The 20,980-nt window shown below is 37.0% G+C and overlaps 1 protein-coding gene across 2 annotated transcripts in view; it reads left to right on the forward strand.

The window, feature by feature from the left end:
- The first annotated feature begins 4,760 nt into the window (after positions 1 to 4,760).
- ARHGAP24 (Rho GTPase activating protein 24) overlaps positions 4,761 to 20,980 on the forward strand; it is a 701,125-nt gene continuing 684,905 nt past the window's right edge. The window contains exon 1 of one of the 2 annotated variants that reach the window (XM_033105937.1): positions 4,761 to 4,779. The gene's annotated coding sequence lies outside the window, so the exon portion shown is untranslated. Of the gene's footprint in view, positions 4,780 to 4,824; positions 4,843 to 20,980 lie in introns of those variants that run through there. The other variant, XM_033105936.1, reaches the window with a different exon arrangement.

The following is a 20,980-nucleotide window of genomic DNA, read 5'->3' on the forward strand; positions in this document are numbered from 1 at the left end:
ACATCCTGGTTGTAGCTGATTGCATTTCAGGAAGTGTTATTTACCATGTTCTGCTCATCCCTGGATTTTCTGTGAAAGAGCAGGTAGGTCGAGAGGTTCGAACAGATTCACATTTGCTTTTGTGGCAAGAACACTTCATCAGTGGTACCATGTATTTCTCATTGAATCACATCAGAAGGCTTATGATGTCTATCATCTCTTTTTGTCATAATTGATCAGTGAGTTTAGATATTGTCAACTGATCAATTCATCATAACTTCCCAACTGCTCTTCATCTAATGGTTTTATCAGCCACTGATGATTATTGCCTAGATTCATTATTTCATGAGGGTTGCAAAAGGGTGAAGTCTAATCTTATCATTCCATCTGTATGTAGTTGGCAGAATTTATCCATAACTAAGAACATTCTTTTATGGATTATTTTGATAATTTGGAACAGTTTGTATAGCAAAGGAAAGGCAACTATTTGATTTTTTTCTTTTGTCCTTTTTTTCATTTTATTTATTTTATCATTTGAGGCAATTATTAAGCCCTCATCTTGGCTAATGTATCAGAAGAAGGTATACACAAACCAGAGAAGTGACATTATACAATGGGAAAATAAGATATCTAGATGAGAACTAAGAGACCCTCAGCTTGCCATTGCATGGCATGTTGTACTTGGTTTATATTTGTGATGTTTCGGATACATGCAAGCCATCTGTAGGCTAAAGAAACATCTTTAATTATAAAATTATTATAATATTTCTACACAAAATTGAATTCTCTTGTTCCCATCATTTCTGGCATTAGCAGGATTTCTGTCTGATGCCTTTATTCATACATATATTCTTAGTTCTTATAAATATATTTGTAGTCCCACTTGCTGCTTATTCTAGTTCTTGTCAGTTTCTCTTGTTCATCATGGAAACTTCCACTGACCATCTGGTTCCATTATATGTAAATACATCCCCTATTTTTTGTCCTTTATCTCGCCCTCTAACTTAACCAATCCAGTGAAACTGCTTTCACTGAGTTATCAAGCACTTATTCTTGGCAGAATAAGTTACGTATTTACTAATTTTTTTCACTTTGACTCTGCTTTTTAATAGTTATGAGAACTTGGGCAATTCATCTCACTCCTTCAGCCTTAGTTCCCTCATTAGTAAAATTGAGATCGATTATCCCAATTCCAGGGACGTCCTGAAGATTAACAAAGATAACTTATGTGAAATCATCAATTATAGAACCATTCTTACGTTCATTCATCCTGAAGAGTACTTACTGAGCTCATTTTGTGGTAGTTGCTGTGCTAAGCTTTAAGGATACTGCAGGTAAAACAGACATGGGTCTTGCTGTCACAGAACTTCAGTCGAATGGTGAATACCAATCTTAAAAATATAACTGCACTTAATTCATAGGTGTTCTGCAAGTGGTTGCTGCAGTTGACTATTTTGTCTATTCTATCGTTGATTTACTTCTCATTTCTTCCTACTTATTAGAAGTTGATGTTTAGTTCTGGCTCACTGCTATTTTCACTGTATATGCATCAGAGCATGATAATACTGTGTCTTACTGTGAAATTCCTAAGTATTAAAAATGTAAGTAATATCATGCTGGGAAGTGTAGAATTTTCATTTTTCTCATTCACTCATCCACTTATTAAATATTCAATGAGCCTGAAATATACGAGATGATTCCAGAAAAGATAAGGATGCTCAGACCAATTTGTTTCGTAAGGCAACAGAGGGGAGTTAATCAGAGTGAGACAATGCCTCTTCAACGTTTGGCCATTAGGGACTGCAAATTGGATCAAATATTTGAGATGAAAGATTTGGATCAATGTGTCTGATTTAGTACACTAATAAGACACTAATAACTTGAAACAGATTGCTCATATTTTAAAAAGTAATTTCCTTTAAAATATAGGCAAGAGAGATAAGGAAATGAATAGGTAACATCACTTGCCAGAACTGAACCATGACTTCCTGGTCTATGGCTTTATAAGCAAAGTTGTGCAGTTTTTTTTCTTTCTCAATCATTGTCCCCACACTCACCCCTCTTTCTTTTATCCCCCCACTCCTATTCATTGGCAAACACATCTTTGGCTTGTTTTGTGCACTCTGTAATATAGTCTCTGTGTTGACATGAGTTATTCCACAACCTATAGTTTAAAATATCTAAGTGTGTGTGTGTGTGTGTGTGTGTGTGTGTGTGTGTAAGATACCCGTTGAGATGATTCAGAAATCTAATTTCTGTCCAAGAATGCAAGTTGGATTCAGGTTATATCTTTTAATTGAATCCTTACATTTTTTTGGGGGGGGGGGTGGTGATCAGGGAGAGTATGTCATCTCATTGATATTTTGCTTCTTTTTCTCTTTTTCATAATTTAGTTACAATTTATTTTCTCTTATATTTGTTATAATTTTCTTGTAACATTCCCTTAGCTTTTAGTTTCTAAGAGTGAGGGCAAGGTCAAATATATTCTTTTCCTCAATTATTTTTTTCTCTTTCTTGAATCAGGGTTATACTTCCTGACCCCATTGATATCAGAGTTGGTCAGTTGACTTGCTAGGCCAATGGAATGTGAGTGGAAATAACACTTAAGAGCCATCATGTAGTTTTTACCATTATCCTTTTTCCTCTGTTATGGGAGCAAAAATAAGGCTGCTCCTTCAGCCTGCGTCCCAAGATGAAGAAGACATTCAGTGGGAACTGAGGCTAACAAAGATATAAACGACTATTATTTAAAAAAGCTGAGATTCTCAGGGACATTTGTTACTGCAGCATATACGTAAGCTGACCAATACTTGGAACGTGGGAGTTTCATTACTGTTAAGTGGCAGCAGGTGGACTGTTAATGTAACAGAGAGGAAAGAGCATATATTTTGAGTTAGAGAGATATGGGTTTGACCCAGGTTTGAATTTTATTAGTTGTTCGTGATTGGGCTAGTTATTATATGATCTGAATAAACCTTAGCTTTTTCATCTGTAAAATTGGAATAAACCCACATAACTTACTAACTTTGCTGTGAAGACTAAATGACTGTATTAATGTACTGCTTACCGCTGTAATGAACAATCAAGTCAAAACTGCATAATGACTCAAAATTTATAGAAGTTTGTTTCTTACTTGTAATTATCTGCAAAATGGATGCTCCTGATTGTCAGATTTTTTTTTTTTTCTCCAAGCAATGATTCAGGGATCTAGTCTCCTTTCTTACGTCATGTGGTTTTGCTATCTGCAATACATGATATCCAAGACCTGGGAACTATGACCATTCCAGTCATCCAGAAGGGCCAAGGAACATGGAAGATTTGAGGAGGGAGGTTCTCGTGCGTGAGGCATGGAAGTGGCACCCATTGCTCCTGCTCATATTCCAATGGTTAGAATCCAGCGACATGGTTACGTCCAAGTACAAAGTAGCCTGGAAATGGAGAAAACTCTGCTTAAGAAAAAAAGGAAATAGGCTTGAGAACAGTTAGTCTCTGCCACAGTGATATGTGAAAGGCATAGACTACTAATTAGAACCTAGCAGATGCTGAGTAAACATTCTTTTATGTTTGCTTCTCTAGGTTCCCTCAAGACTTATGTAAATATCAAAAAGAGTTTTATCTACTGGGGATCAGACACATGACATTTAAGAATATATAAATCTTGCAGCCAAGAAAAATGCTTAATTCAGGGGTCATTCTTGCCTGATAATTCTTGATTTTCACACGGTAACTTGCTTAGTGCAAAAATCTTGTTTCACTGACTGTCATAACTAGGGGTAACGCTTTAGGCATTCGCTAAATGTTTTGTTGAATGCCTACCTGAATAAAAACACCTCTCGATTTTATAAAATATTACGACTGAGCAAGAGTTGTTCCCTGTTGTGAGGCATGTGGCAAAGTAGGAGGAACTGAATTGGCTTTCTAGAGACTATTGCTTTGCCATCCAAGAATGGTGTTTGACTTTATTTACTGTGGAAAATGTTTGTATTTCTAATGTGAACTTAAAAGAATTTACACAAATTTTCTATTTTCTTTTCATTGTTATTAAATAATTCCTTTAGATTTATAGTTTCATGAGGCTGGACACATGTGAAAGTTACTGATAATTTCTGTTTATCACATCATGATTGTTAAGAATCTTTGCAAACATCTAAATATGGGTTCGAATCTGTTTTTCTCTACCTTTTCTTAGGCAGTTGCCTTGGGCAACTTACATTACATATGTTGACCTCAATTATTTCATCCATAATACAGGATGGGGATAAACCTGGGTTATATATTTGTAGTGAGTTTTAAATGAGGTACAATGTGTAAAACAATAAATACATTTTCTGGTATACAGTAAATGCTCAATAAATGGCAACTTTTCTATTAATATTAATAACAATGATGATACTAGTAACAATAAGAGTAATAATAATAATAATAATAATAATAATAATAATAATAATAAATATTACCAGAGAAAGGTATGTTTTTCTCAGAGGCACACTATAGATATGATATAGAAATGATGTTTAAATATCTTTTCCTTAAAAGTCATCATCCTTAGGGAAAACATAGAATGAGGTTGCAATATGATCCTGTAATGCCCAGAGCAAGCTTTTGTTCTCACCTGACTGTTTTGACATTGCGTAATTGGATAGTAAACAAATTATGTCACATGCTTGGCGTGTACTTAATAACTTTGAAAAGCCACTAGAGGGTGCTCCTTTGTTAGAAAAATAACAGCACCTCCCAACAGTAGCATTCAGTCTGCAGCAGCAGCGGCTGATGTTAGGGGCCAGAACTGAGCTCTCTGCTGTGAGTATCCGGATACAATTTATTCGTTTATCGTTTATGTTGGAAGAAATAGCAATAGTTTAGGTAAGCCACAAAACTGGATTCAAATAAAATCCTTGTCGTTTTTGAAAGTAAAGGTTTATACCAATTCTGTTATTAAAAAGCTGTGAATATTTCTTAGCAAACAAAACTGTGAAGCTGTATTACTTTCTTATGAGAGATAAGCTGGCTTTAATATATGTTGTGTTTTGACTAGACCTCTGTTGCTTAAAGTTTGGTATAATGATTTTCTTCTGTCTTTAGTAGTATTTATTATAGGATCGGTGAAAATAAAGATCTTATATTGTTTTTGCCCTCTGAAAAATAATATTTCAGTGATTCACAAGTCACAAATATACTTAGGTGGTTAAGGTTCAGAGAAACTAGATATACGACCTTCATTTTTATGACTCTGGGTTTAAAGTGAATGTTGGTAAGAGGTTGTATGAAGTGTCAGCTTCAATTATGAATAACAGCCATTAGCCTATAGTTCATATTAAGCGGCAAGTGCATCTTTGCCAATTATCTAAAGACAAAACATAGTCAGCATGGGTTTAGTCAAAAGGTTTCTGCAAATTAACATTTGTCTTTTCAGCTGACCATGAGGTAACTATAGAGATAGAAGAAGATTGTCAACAGTTAGATGAGAGGAAGAAATAAATGGGGAGACTGAAAATAATCCTAATTCTCCAATGGAGGTGAACTATACAAAAACTGGGGGTTCTCAGTGTATACATTTTCCATCCCTGATAAAGGAATTCGCTTCCTGAGGGATTTTTTTTTCATAATACATGTTACTTCTGAAATGTGAGTGGGGGGAGGGGTTTTTGATTTGACTTGCATACCTGAAAGGAACAACTAAAAAGTTTCAGACAGAATTATCTGGAAGAGTCTAGCTGGTCAAGTCTTCTGAACTCCCCATAGCTAAGGTAATTAAACAACAGTTTGGGTTGGATTTAATTATTAAATAGAATATAGTCAGGGGATTGGCTCGTGTGTGTGTGTGTGTGTGTGTGTGTGTGTGTGTGTTTGTGTGTGTTTGTGTGTACTCCACACACTCACATACTCTTGATTACAACTTTAAAAGATGTCATTCTGTCTTAACCTACTTTAATTTTTTAGTGTTAATCCAGCTTTTTTAGCTTGTTTATCTTTTGGAACAGTTTTTGTGAGTTAAGCGGTTATTGGTCGTGGTGTGTCGGAAGAGTCAGGAGGCTGTGGTTATTAGTCACTGTTGAGATGTTTTCAATTCCATCCTTCAAATCCTATACAAAAAATTTGAGACTGGCAACAATTGGGTGATACTGAAATATGAAAATATGTTTTTTCCTCCATGTTTTTCATTAACGTAGGTCATATTTTTCTTCCACCTTAAGTTCAGTTGAGGATGGGAATAAAATGAAATGGGATTATCTCTTGTCTATGTTAGGGGAGTAAGGAAACTCTGATTTATCATTTTCTGTATGATCGGACAGGGGATTGTCAAGTCTGGGCTGAGTTTTTACTGAGAAAAATACTGTATTTTAATTTGCCAGCTGTACAAATACATGGATTGCAGAAAATAATATTGAATTAGGAGGAAGGTAAGGGTTTTAAGCCCTCTGGTTCTGATCTTCCACTCCTAATTGTGGCCAACGGCTTTATGTTGATAAGCCATGGATGTAACCAAGCTTTGTTTTAGGTTTCATTTTTTTGGTCGTTTTTGTAAGAAAGAATAATGTCCATTTGGTTTGCATCAGAGAATTGTTGGGAGTGACGTATAATAAAGTGGCCTAAAACTATAAAGGCAAATAGAACTGTTGCCATGGCCTATGCCAATGTAATCAAAATGGGCTTTACTAGGTTATTTGAACAATATTAGGTAAACACCCTGCTTTTTTTCATATTCCACCTTCAGCATCCCAACTTCTTTATTTTCTTCAGCATTCCAACTTCTCATTCTATACATTGCAATCTTGCAAATAACCATATTGAATGTTTCAGCCTGACAGCAGATGCTACCGATATGATGAGGAAGGTAGAAAAAGGTAGTTTATCTTCTCATGTAATATACTGTCAATCCCCTACAGCTGTGCTTTTGCCTTTGCTTTCTTTAATACAATTTATATGGTCCAACTCCTTCTTTAAGGCACTTTGTATTCTTGGCCTCTTAAGCTTAGATGCTCAAATTATTCCATGGGAATCCCCTTTAAAGGCTTAAAACCTAAGTGGATATGAAATTGGAAATTCTGTACTTGGAACTCTTATTTTTTTGCTGAGATTTTCTCATTTGGAAATTTGAGAGGAGCAAGGTTTTCAGTAGCTTCCTTTGGCACAGCTCCATGGCTCTCAAACTCTTCCCTTTATTACATCACTGGATGGAATATTGTGAGGGAATCCCCTTCTTTTGTCTTGCTTATCCTGAAACAAGCCCAATAAGTGACAGCCCTGGTTTCCCTGCCTTAGTTAATAGCATACATGCATATGTATGTATATTTTAATCCTACCCATGTGTATGGAGCGAGGTAGATGGAGATGAAAGAGCTCAAAATATCTTTATTCTTTATGGCTGGTAAACTTAATATTGTAGAATGTGATCTGGGGAAGGGACAACAGGAGCATATCTTAGTACCAGACTCCCGATTCAGCCAGAGTCAGGCAGCTCGGAACATCCTGGTGGAAGCTTGCCCCTGTTCCACCTAAAGGCAGGGTAGAGGGTATGTACTCTCTCAGGGCAGCTGGCTCCCTCAGGGATGTAGGGAAAGAGGCTGAACTATGCCTACCGAGTTCTTCTCCCAAACTCGCCAATCAGCTAACCGACTCTAACTTTCTGGGGTGAGACCTTTGGAACACCCCATTACAGAAACCTGAGGGGAGGAAAGGATGTCCTCACCCCTCCTACCTCAAAATGTTCTCCAGGGGTTTGTTTTCTTACTTTATGGAGCTCAACCACCAAGCCTGTGAAAAGTAGGACTGATGCTATTGTCCTAGAGGAGAAAGTCTGCAGTCCATCAAGATAGCCTGCTTCCCACCAGCGCGAGACAGTTGTCCTACCACCAGTCTCTGACTTTTTGTGGATCTGCCCAGGACACTGGTGAGAGGGACATCTTATTCCCCTAGAGGGGTCCAAAGGGTCAGTATGTACTAAAGCTAATAATTCTCTCTCCTTTCTATTCCCAATCTAAGTTATTATCCAGCTACGTTGCCTCAGCTTATTAGAAGTTTTAAAATGATATCAAATGACCACATGGAGGTTTTTCAATAAGAACATGACAAAAAACTAAATATCCTAAATTTAAATATAAATCTCTGCCCATTATTAAATTCCTCAGTAAAAATTAAAGTACAAATTTAAACTGCCTTGAATTTTACAGTTCAAATGAATTAAAACCCAGAATAAAATTATGTTACCTTTTTGATTTCAATGAAATTAGTGAAAAAAAAAAATCGTCCTTGCCAATTTCTTATTCTGATTACCCTCAGCAGTGAGTTCTTGATGGCTGGAGAGGATGTTTCTTTCAGCAGCTGCAACCAAGGTTATTTCTCATGGAATGGGTATAGTTCCTTCACAACTTCAGAAATTGCATTAACTCATTGACAAGTTTCTGATGTACCTAATTTTTTAAAAAGGGGTTCACGAGATTATTTTAGCACCTCCACCAAATTTAGAAAAAAAATGAATCCCTCGCTCCTAGAGCAACTTTTTTCCAGGGGGAATTGTGTTCCCCAAACTCAGTATTTAGTGATGTTATATACTCTAGAAGAGACTCAGTGAGATCTGAGAACAAGGTGGACAGTCTTAATTTTAGTCTGATTAGGATGCCACTCCATCTATGCACGTTTTTCAGAACTATGACTTGCGAACTTGAATTCAATTGGGGGAAATCACCTATAAGTATGTTACCTTTGACCTTAGGGAATCACCAGATCTTGAGAGAAAAATCTATCTATGAAATAGTCTCATCTAGCAAGGAGTATTTGAGACATGTTGGGCAAGCTGAGAAATTTGCGAAGGTTTCTTTATTTTTTACCAGTTATGCCCTTGGGCCTTTTGTTTGGGGGCATCCTGATGGTGATTTAGTGTGGATTCTGTTTAGTGACAAGTCCCCCAGTCTCTTCTGTGCTTTAGTGGGTGACTCCACCGCTCTTAGGATGAAATTGCTTATCTTTAAGAACTCTTTCTCATACAGAAAGTTTCTTTCTCCATTTCATCCTTGCTCCAGCTGGCGAACCATCTTCAGCATATTTTTAAACTCTCACAGTCATTGATATTTCTTGAAGCTTGTAGTCTCAGGGGAGGTTACTGAGAACAGGTATCTCCCTGTATTCTTCAAAAAAATGTTATCTGCACAAAAATTAAAGCAATGATCGCACACTTGTGTGCTCTGAAAGCACTTATAGAACTTAGGCACTTGTGCACTTCAAGACTATACCTACATACATGGTTGAGAAACAATAAAATCAACAAAAATTGTTTCACCTATTGTCTACACACAATAGGTAGTTCAAGGTTGTAGCAGCCAGCTTCTGAAGGTCTCTGGGGCCCATGTTGACTTTATTTAAGGCCTAGGAAGACTTGCCTGTGTAAAAACAGCCTTTCACTGTATAAAAATAGCCACACACCTGTGGACAAGCCACCATAAGCTGCAGTTCCCCACCAAATGCAACAGCCCATCATGACCTATTCATTTCAAGTCCAAGATCTAAAGCTGCTACTTAGGCTGCACTGATTATAAGCACACCACACAACTGTGAGAACCAATTGCATGGTGCAATATAAGCCCCTGCAAACCACCAAAGTAAACAGCTGACAAAGCTTGACCTCACCTAGTGCCTTAAGAAAGCCAATGTTATATTTGCTCCCCAAATTGCACACCCTATTTATCAATATTCCTGGCTCAAGGAACCATATCCTAACACTCCCTTGAATTGAACTTCCAAATTGTGGGCTGAGGCGGAGTCTGCCCTCTAAACCTTGGGCTTTGGAAAAACAGAACTGAATGCTTACACTCTGTAGTTAGCTGGATCACAAGGGAGGCATGGGCTGAAAAGATCTGGGCTACTCATGTCCAGTTCTTTTCTGAAACTCACCAGTCAGGCAATTCAACCCATCTTCATGCACAGGAAGCTGTAGGGATTTAGGACAAATCTCCCCTGTAGAAAGCAGAGGAGTGGAGACGTTCTAATCCCCCCTAACAGAACTGGATTGAATTTCCCCGCTGTGGCCTCCTTTGATAGCTTGTACTTGGAACTAGTTCTATTCTGTGGAATGAAAAACCCAAACCAAACAAATAAACACAAAAGACTTATGTGTTCTAAGTAATTGAGAAGCTCAACAGTTGAATGACTCAACTGATGCATCATCAAGTTCAATTCTGCTGCAGAAGTTCTCCCCAGGTGCTTTACATATGTTAGTTGCAACTGATCTCTTCAAATACTCAATGTAACACATTTCTGGAAATGCTCAGTGAAGTCTTGTTTTCCAAAAGCAGGTTGGAAAGATTTCAAATAACACGAATGGAAAAAAAAAAAAAGGAATGAATAGGAAAATGATTCACAATGTGCACTGATACAGGGAGATGTAATTACATTAAGTTAAATGAGGTAATAGTGAAAGCACTTGGTAAACTTGTAAAATACCATATAAAGGTAAAATTTTAGCTGTTTCATTTTGTGCAAGTGAATTGAAATTTGAAGTCAGTGGTTCCTGTTGTAAGACTTTTTGTAGGAACTTTAAAATCTAGTTTCAGTCTTTCTTAAAGAAGCAGTGGCCTTAAAGTAGTAAATGATCTCCCTAAGCCTTAGGGTCTATAGTCACCAACTTCATGAATGGACAAGTGGGACCAGAAGGCAGTTTGGTTCTCTTAATGATCAGTGCCAGAGGCAGCTGTTTGCCTAGATTCATGTGAAATGCAAGTCACCAGGGCATGAGACCTTGACAAAGATGAAAACTTGCCTATAGAAAAATGTTAGTAACATCAACTCTAGATATATATAAAGGAAAAGAGATCTGGATATTTTGGAACCTGAAAGGAATTAATTTCCCCTTTTCTTTCCTTTTTCTTTTTCTTTTGTAATGTTAGGACATTATTTGATCACCACTAGCTTCTTTAAAAATGAAATGATAAAACAATAATACAAAAGGCCCCAATCTATTTATGTCCTTCTATTTCTGTATAAAATTGGTGTACATAAAGATTTTATCCAGAGGACTAATTAATAACTTGTTATTTTGCCATTAAGAAAAATGGGTAGTTCAGTGATGCATTCTCTTATGTCTTAATAAAATATCCCCTTTTAATGAAATAATTTTTTTTAGAGGACTTACAGTGTGCAGCAAATTCCGCTATAGTATTTGTTTTGAAAGTGTGAAATAGTTTCCACACAATTGCTGCATCAGGGAACTTTGAACAAGACACAAATTTTGTCATTGCTTCTGAACAATTTTTTTAAAAGGTTGGATGAAAGGGAGATATCAAGTTCCTTAATTTTGGGACTTCCTTTTCTTTCTATCCTCCTCCCCACTCCTGGTGTTTAAAAAAGCTTGTTGTCCTGAAATAATTGATATTGAAGAGGACCAAAATATAAGTTGTAGAGTTGTTAATATCCATTTAAATCTGAGAGGTGGAGGTGCAATTTTTATTATAAGAAAATGAATACAATTATTTTACATCATACCCATGGGTATAGTCAGCTAACATTACTACTTACCTACTCCTTCCACTTTCATTGTTTACCCCTTGGGCTGCTAACAACAAAAATTGTAGATCACCGATGTCCCCTGTATTTGCATTTGTTGGAAGCGTTGGAGTAGTCCGGAATACATTTTCTCTGCCTTCTCCTCCTCTGTGGGGTATGCTTTATCTTTTCTACTACCACAGTTTGCATTCTTCTCTCCGAGAAACATTGGCTTCATTATTCACTCGACCAGCAGGATAGGATGGATTATCTCATCTGTTGAATGCTAAGGTCTATAAGATTTAGAAACTGGTTGTTCTGTTGTCTGAAGGCCTAAGAACAGATCATAGTTGAGCTACTCAGCTGGCTTATGAGATGGTTTTTCACTAACTGAAGGTGTTAATTTTACAAAGTGAACTAAATTCACATTGCTTCTGCACAATTTTGTTTGTAAGAAACTCTAGGTGAATGCAGTAAACTGCAGCCAACTGAACCCAGCTGCATATGAATTCATAAAACACATACATCCATACATATATACGTACATACACACATATCAAATATCTACCATTATCTCAGTTCACCAAGTATATTATAAACCACACCCACCCACATCTGGTGTTAGAACTTTCAGACCCATGTCAAATAACCCTCTTGCTATCATTTCACAATAATTCACGAGTTGCAACCCTTCTGCAAACATCAGGTCTTTTTCAAGGTCAAGTGTCATAGTTATTGTAGTGTTTACATATTTTATAATCATTTCACATGCATAAAACTGTGCTATCATTTTTATTAGGTTCCTAATTTTAAAAATATGTGTCATTAATGAGATTTGTGAGTATTGTGTCCCTAACCCCATTTTATCATAAGCCCTGTAGTTTTTATTGTGTGATTTTACATAGCACAGTAATATTGAGGAATACAGATGTCGTGGTTCTAGCAAAAGTGACTGGATTCTAAATTCAGTTTTTCACTTTCATTTATATTTTGGAATAAACAAATAATACAATTCTCTATTTCTCCTCTTTCTTTCCCCAAAACTTTTTTTGATAGTACTGTTAGTTTATTCCAAAATCCCTGCAAAGTGTCTCCTGGCTAGCTTCTGTGGGAAGCAAGCTTGTCTGGATTTACATGGAGTGTGAACAACTTTTTAGAGATATACACCTTTGAAATCATGCACAAACCTGCAGGAGTTTGTCTTTAGGCTTAGAGATATTAATTAAGGGTAGTTATGCATCCTTATTTATCCATGCTCTTAAATTTGAGCAGTTTGGCAGTAAAAAACTTCCATATATGATATTTAATAAACATGTATATATATAAAAAAAACATTTTCCCAGGGATTTTATTTTGTACGTCTGTCTCAGACCAGGTGAATAATATTACGTATATGGTATATGCTTTTATTATGATATTTATTGTTGTATTTGACTTTAGAAGCTCTTTTTTAACTTTATTGAGGTATAATTAAAAATAAAATTGTAAGATATTTAAAGTGTACATTATGATGATTTGACATATGGATATACTATGAAGGGATTCCTCCCATCTACCGTATTTCCCCGAAAATAAGACCGGGTCTTATATTAATTTTTACTCCAAAAGATGCATCAGGGTTTAATTTCAGGGGCTGTCTTATTATTTCATGTACAACAATCTACATTTATCCATGTACAACAATCTTCATTTATTCATTTATTCATGTACAAAAATCTACATTTATTCAAATATAGTCATGTCATCTTCTTCTGGAACATCGTCATAACTCTCCAAACCCCGAATTCCGGCTTGAATTTCTTGCGACTCCATTTCCTGTAGAACCATTGGCCCCAATCTCTCCTGTCCAGCAATAGAGCTCTCCTGATATGAGCACTTCTTGTCCATGTAGCCTGCTTGTAGTGTGTTGGCAACACAGCTGTCAGCGATTTTGTCCCCTGAATTCTTCACCCAAGTCATGACCTCTTGCAGGCTAGGTTTCACAAAGTTTCCACGCTGATTTCTCTCCATTCTATTTTCTTTGTAGTCATTGATTTCCATGGGCAAATGGCCCTTGAATGGCTTGTTTATTGCAATATCAAGAATCTGGAGATAGGCAGTCATTCCTGCGGAATCATTATTTGATCTATTCTTCTCTCTGCAAGGAAGTTCTTCATGTCTTTAGCGCGGTGAGAGTTGGCTGAATCCCAGACTAGCAGACCTCTTTGGCCGCCTCTCAAAACAAGTGGCAGCATTAAATCGACCCACTTCCTCATCACTGCTTGTGTGCACCAGGCTTTTTCGGTTTCAAAAACATAAATGCCTGAAACACGTTCAATCTTATCTTTCTTGCCCTTAGTGAAGATTAGAGGTGGAGCTTTCTTTCTATCCAGATGAATTGCCAAAATACAGGTAACATGTGCACTTTCGTAACCAGTGGAAGGAATGTAGTATATTGGCGAGGTCCCCCTCTGATCAATTGTCGTTTGAGATCCTTGGCCCATAAATCCTGCAGTTTCACCCATAGCAATCATGTTGGAGAGTGGTATTTAGAAAATTCAATGCCATAAACAAAGGACTTGAATGCAAGTGCACATTTAATAATTTCAGTATCTTCCAGCTTGAACAGTGTTGTCAATCTTCTTAGAGACAATACATATCGCTGAAGGAAGCCATCCAGCCAGTGTTGTGATACTTTGAATTCTGGGGATATGTCTAACTGTGGTGCCATTGCAAGGGCAAATGCTTGAAGATCAGCTCTGAGCACAACCAAAGCCTTTGTTCTCCTGTCAGCAATCCATTCATAGATGATGTCGTCCAGCTCAAGAAATAATGGTTGCCGACCTGATCCACACTTGCGCTGCTTAGCGTTTCCCTCCTCCCCCTGTTGATGGAGGTTGTTGTACCCTGCTCATCATTTTCAGACCATTCGGAGATCGAACTTCTTCTCTTTGCATAAGGCTGTTAGATTCTTGCCCCGGGAGTCCTCCACGATTCCTTTCTGGTACTCTGTGGAATAGCTCTTTCTTTTTGCACTCATCTTGTCTGGGGGTCAAAATATTATTCCCTTTAAATCTACCATTAAGTCAAGTGTTCATTGAAGATTTACGAGGCGGGAGTGGCAACAAAAATGACAGTTAAAAATGATGATCCACACAAAAGTGATGAAAAATTGCAGGCACCAAAATTCAGAAAACGTTTCTTTATTTCACATGAGTGCATTAAGTACACGTGTTACAACACATGACGTATTGAATTATGAAGATTCATATTAGACACAACCACATCCATTCGTTATCAAGTGCGCATGTTATTCATGTGTTGTGTCTGTACTCCAATTGGTCATTCGGCAATGAGTCTTGAGTTCATCTGTTTACATAGGCGTTTACCTCTCATCCAAAGAAGCCCGCTTAGGTATTTACAACTATTTCATTATAATTTATATTATCATTTATTTTAAGTATTAATGTCAATAATATTATTTATTTATACTTAATTAAATATTAATATTATTATTTTATAATTCCATACATCTGTCATGTGTTGCAACCGACGTACTAAATGCATCCATCTGGCGGACGGTCTTAACTGGGGCTTATTTTTGGGGTAGGACTTATATTACAAGCATCCTAAAAAAATCATGCTAAGGTTTATTTTCCGGTTAGGTCTTATTTTCGGGGAAATGCGGTAGTTAATTAACATGTCCATCATCTCACATATTAATGTTTTATTTTTTTAGACAATCTTTTGCTTTTTCTATACCACTTATCCCATTCATCATGTACTGTACCCTATGTACCGCCACAGTGCATAAAACATACGTTATGGAACAAAATGTTCATTGATGTGAGGGAAATGTACTTGTTCATTAAAGCTGAAAAGAGATGCTAATATTTATTTTTATTTATTTATTATTATTAGTTTCAGGTGTCCAAAGCAATGTAATAGATAGACATTTATACCCCTCACAAAGTGATAACCTCCCTCCCCCAATCTACTACCCCTCTTGTATATAGCTGTTACAATTCCAGAAACTGTCTCTGAGATATAGAGACAAAACTGAGGGTTGCTAGATGGGATGGGTGTGGGGATGAGGGAGATGCTAATATTTATTAACTTCCTTCTATGTTCCAAGAAGTTGGCCACCTGGTACGCTGATAATATATCTCATTCGATATTCATAATATCCCGTATGATTTTTCCTCCCCATTTTAACAGATGAAGAAACTGAAGCTCATGGCAGGTCATTAACTGCCAGTATCAAGTGTGTTTAGAGTTGTGTGTCAGTTTGGGTCCTCTGGTGAGTGAGCACAAAGATGAGATTAGGTTTATAAGAGACTTATTGAGAGAAATGCCTGTGAAAGATAAAGGTGGGAGCAGTAAAGTCTTCATACCATGATGCAAGTCTGACACCTGAGAAAAGAAAGAAAAGAAAGAAGGTCTTGGTCAGAAAAGCCTCAAATTGCGTGGAATTCTGAGAAAGCCTCAGCCAGACCAGTGCCTCAGGGACTTGTGAGCAAAAGATGCCCATTAGAGGAGCCTTGCATTGCGTAGAAATGGCCCAGTTCTTATACTACTGCCATACTCCATCACTGTTTAGGAGCAGCCCAAGGGAACTCTGTGAGCTCCAAGTTAGACCCAAAGGTGTGGACAGCCAGAGACGGCCAATCAACGGTGATCCCATGAGCAGATGCTTCCGAGCAGATGCTTGACCCGAGCAGCGCACCTCTATGGCCACCCAGAGGCATAATTTAAGACAAGATTTGCCTGAGTCCAGAGTTCTTCTCTACATGGGGTGGGTTCCCCACCAATCAAAATAACACCACTAATGACCTCCAAATAATATAACCTTTGTTAAATTTGTGGATTTGATATGCAGACACAGTCTCAGGATATGTTTCTAATTCTCCTAGCCTTCACCAGCTTTCTTCATCTAAGTCCTTCCTAAGAAAAATTTTGTAGCTTCTACTTAAGAGCCAATGCCAGAGAAGCAATTTTCTGAAGCAATGGTTCTTAATCTTGGTAGCACATTATAGTCACGGCGTGGGTATGATTAACATTTCCTATGGCCATTCTGCAACTCCAACCAATTAAATCAGTATCTCTCAAGGTAGAACCTAGGCATCAGTATTTTTTAAAGGTTGCTAGGTGATTTCAATGTGCAGCTAGTGTTGGAAAGGACATCTACCTATAATAAAAACATAGATACATGTTGAACATTCTTCTAAGTACCTAATCTGTCTACCAGTCCCACTCATACCCACCCCAGGTAGTTACCTAATTAGTTCAAGAATGTTCCCAGAGGCCATCATCATTAAAGTATTTTTTCGGTCTTTGTGACAGGAATCCTATATAAGATTTAATAAACCTAATTTATATTTGCAGTCACATTTCTGTGTTCACCATACTTTAATTTGAGTATATGTGTATATTTTTGTTGTTGTTGCTGTTGCTGTTGTTGTTGTTGTTTTTTTTTTAATTGGGGAAGGGGAACAGGACTTTATTGGGGAATAGTATGTACTTCCAGGACTTTTTTTCCAAGTCAAGTTGTTGTCCTTTCAATCTTAGTTGTGGAGGGTACAGCTCAGCTCCAGGTCTAGTTGCCGTTGCTAGTTGCAGAGGGCACCGCCCACCATCACTTGCGGGACTCCAGGAATTGAACTGGCAACCTTGTGGTTGAGAGCCCGTGCTCCAACCAACTGAGCCATCGGGGAGGCAGCTTAGCTCAAGGTGCCGTGTTCAATCTTAGTTGCAGGAGGCAGAGCCCACCATCCTTTGCGGGAGTCGAGGAATTGAACTGGCAACCTTGTGGTCAAGAGCCCACTGGCCCATGTGGGAATTAAACCGGCAGATTTCAGAGTTAGGAGCAGGGAGCATGGAGCTCTAACTGCCTGAGCCACTAGGCCAGCCCTATGTGTATATTTTTAATAAAGCAAAAGTTTTGTTACACATTTATAATAAGAAGGAGTCCTGGATGTCTGGGTATAGTCAGCAATGTGGCTTTTGGAAATGCCTGGAACTCTAGGGAATTCTGGAGGTAGTGGCAGAGGGAAGCCTTTCTATACATGGGAAGGGCATTGCCAGATTTTCCCAAAATTTGAAAGGAAAACAGTTAGGAAGAGAGGAATATGGACTAAACTGAATAGAGTTCAGATTGGGTATGTTCTATTTATAATTTTATTTTCATCTTAAGTGAATATTAATAAAAGTAATATGTTCATTGTAAACCTTTGGAAAATGATAATGTAGATAGGTCAATATAATATGTTTAATATTAATATTAGTTATTTGTTCAGAAATCTAAGCTGGTCGATATATTTACCTCCAGTGAGCTCTAAACTTGTTAGATTAGGATAGATTGATCAAGGTGTAGCTATTGGTAACTTATCTTCATTGCAGTACTAATTTTTCTCTCTTATGAAGTAAAACCAAAACCAAGAAACCTACCAGAATATCTACTCATTGTAGTGGTGGACCAAGAGTGAAGGTGGAACAGTGGAAACTACTGGAAACAGGCAATAAGGTCTGTACAAAAATTAAAAACAATAATAAAAGTAACTAACTGAAAATAGATTAAAAAATTATCAACATGCACTGACAACTCTAAAGCTGTATCAGTGATAAAATACTCGTCCCTACAAAATATATTTTCTTGCTCTAAGTTCAAAATGGCAAATAATCACTTTTTAAAATTTATCCTTTAATAAACATTGTTTTCTATGTTGTATTGTTGGCCTCTGACATATGTGAAATCAGCTACACACCTTGTTTCCAGAGTTTGTAAAGGTTTGGCCTCCTTCTAGCTTGCTTAAGGCATAGCTTGTCTCCAGCCTTTGTGATAATACATATTCCTGCATTTAAACAATAGATTAAAATAAACAATGGTGGCAACAGCAAGTGTAAAGATGATGAATTAGGACTTGAATAATTTCAATTTTGTCTTTTTACGTGACAATTTTGAGTTTTCATTTGTGTTTAAAGTTTAAACAGTGAAATAGGACTGAAAGAAGTAATATTTTTGGTGAGTACAAATTTTAGTTCTTACATGAATTGTTTTATTGAATTCAAATAATGTTTTTAAAATGGAAATTACTCTTTTTATATTTGTTAATTTCTTCAAAACTGAAGAACTAATCAAGGAACTCAAACATATGCCTTAGTATGATTTAGTAGGTTTAGACATTTTGGTTTTTATTAAAATTCACTTGAAAAAACTGGCACAATTATATATACTCAAAATTTAATAAAAGAAAAAGTTCACTGTCTTTATATCTTTTCTGGCTATTACTTGTTCTATTTCACGATTATTATTGAAAATAATTTTGTTGTGGAGAGTTGGGAAGTGTTGAAAAGTATTTTGCTCTCAGTGCCAAATAATTCAGGTATAACACTGCTCAACTGCTTTTGTAGAAAGCTTGCAAGTCACTGTAATGGGCCTCATACTTTTTCCTTCATCCTGTCAGTTTTCCCTTTTCTCCATTCCTTCCTCCTCCTCTGTTTGCTTCTAGCATACAATATTCTAAGACAGGAAATGTCTCCTAGAAAATGTAGAAAGAACTCACTAATTATATTTACAATTCTGGTTTTCCTGTGTTGTTAAAGAGGCATAAAGTAATCCTGACTCAGCCCTGGTCAAAGATTAGCTGAGAAAGCCTGAAGAAGTCAGTGAGACTGATTTGTCTAACTCTAAAGGAAGTGTGATGAGTATTCCAGTGAGAAAGATAATCTCATTTGAGCTGTCCAAAGGAGATTGGTCAGATTAAATGGTCACCCTATTCTGTGAGCCCTGTTCAGCAGAAATCTTCAAACATTTAATTGCTCTTCAGTTGGTAAGTAAACTGACAAGTTGTTTTTGAAGTGCACTATTGAGGGTGAAAGGAAAAAAATGGATCTCCATAAATTTAGGGTATTAAAGCATGGAAGTGGAGTAAGATTGGAGGAGTCATTGCAGACCTGTACTCCTGTTTCCAAATAGAATGACATCAAAGCACTCTCGGAGATGCAAAGATAGCACATATTAATGAAAAGACTTGGAATTGGTGTTCTTGGTTCTCATTTCGTTTCTGTACTAAATAACTGCACGAACAGGACAAACTGTATATAACCTAAGTGAAAATGGAGGGACTGGGTAATGGAACCTATGCAAATCACCCTTTCAGATTTTTAATGATGCCTCAAAGATAGACTGAAGCTGCAAATGGACTACAAAAAGGTATCCTGCTTCCTTTGGTGTCTGTCGATGAGAAATAATTCTTGAAATCGTATTGATTTTTGTGTAAAAATAAACTAGAGGGGATTATCTTCAACTAAAACATAGGACTTTAGGACTCAAATACCTACAACACATTCCAAATGGAAATAATTAGTATTGTTAACATGAGTAGTAACACTTTAGTGATATATATTTTAATTCCTTGAATTTTATTTATTAAGCTATTCTTTAAACATGCAAAATGTTAAGAGAATAATATGGCAAATACCCATGTACCCAATACTCAGTTTTACATAAGTGTAGTATTTTGCCATTTTCTCCTCAGAGCTCCTTTGAAGAAATAAAACATGGTGGTCACTGTTGAACCCTGTTTACGTCTTCCTGATCTTGTTTCTCCTCTCTTTCTCTAGGGATAAACACCATCCTGCATTTTGTGATTTTCCTTGTTATGTCTGATGGAGATCACTGTCTGCTTCCAAATCCAAGCCCACTAGATTATGGCTTTAGCTCTGCTCATTACTTTGCATTTCAAGTCCATAGAAATTATCCGAGACACCTTTCAGGCATTTCAGACACTTCAGATCCTCTTGTCATAATTTGTCTTTGGGACCTTTGGCCACTCATTTTCAGCCACAGACACTACTGCATTGAGAGCAACCAAACAACCTTCCCACAGGTGCAACTTAATAGCACTCACTGTGCACTCTCTGACCTCCTGTCCTTCAGCTCTTCATTGAATATAGGCCAGTGATGCTATAGTCGCAAGCATGTACAACCCGGAAGTGTGTGTGAGAGAGAGGTTGGGGGCGCGTTGCGAGAGTTAAAGATCTGTGTAATAACGCTTTAACCAATGGGAAATGGGAGCCTTCAAGTACATTCTTCCTTTCTTCCATGGATTGGGAAGTCATTTATATAGCCTCTCAGAAGACAGTCTTATGAGATGATCAATCAGTCATTCTTAATACATTGAACTGCTTTTTCCTTCTGCCCTGTCTCATTCCTCTTTTGCTTCATTTTTGCTCCATGGGATTATACTTCCTAATAAAGTAGTAAGCCTTTACCCAAGGCTATGCATTCTTGGGAGGCCAGGTTAAAACAAAGATATTTATCTTGTTGCAGCCCTGTCCTTTTGGCTTTAACTGTTCATATTTTATCTATCATTGCTATGTGTTTGGAGCAGAGGTGGTATAGCTTACTATTTCATCTTGACTGGGATGAAACATTGATTCTATCTGCAGTTTTTCTTGCTGAAAGACATCAGCATTACTTTCATATTCATTAATTATTTATACATTAGTTATGTATACATTTCCAATTACATATAAAGTTATTTAT

Source organism: Rhinolophus ferrumequinum, chromosome 5 (assembly GCF_004115265.2).
Source record: "Rhinolophus ferrumequinum isolate MPI-CBG mRhiFer1 chromosome 5, mRhiFer1_v1.p, whole genome shotgun sequence".
Lineage (NCBI taxonomy): Eukaryota > Metazoa > Chordata > Mammalia > Chiroptera > Rhinolophidae > Rhinolophus > Rhinolophus ferrumequinum.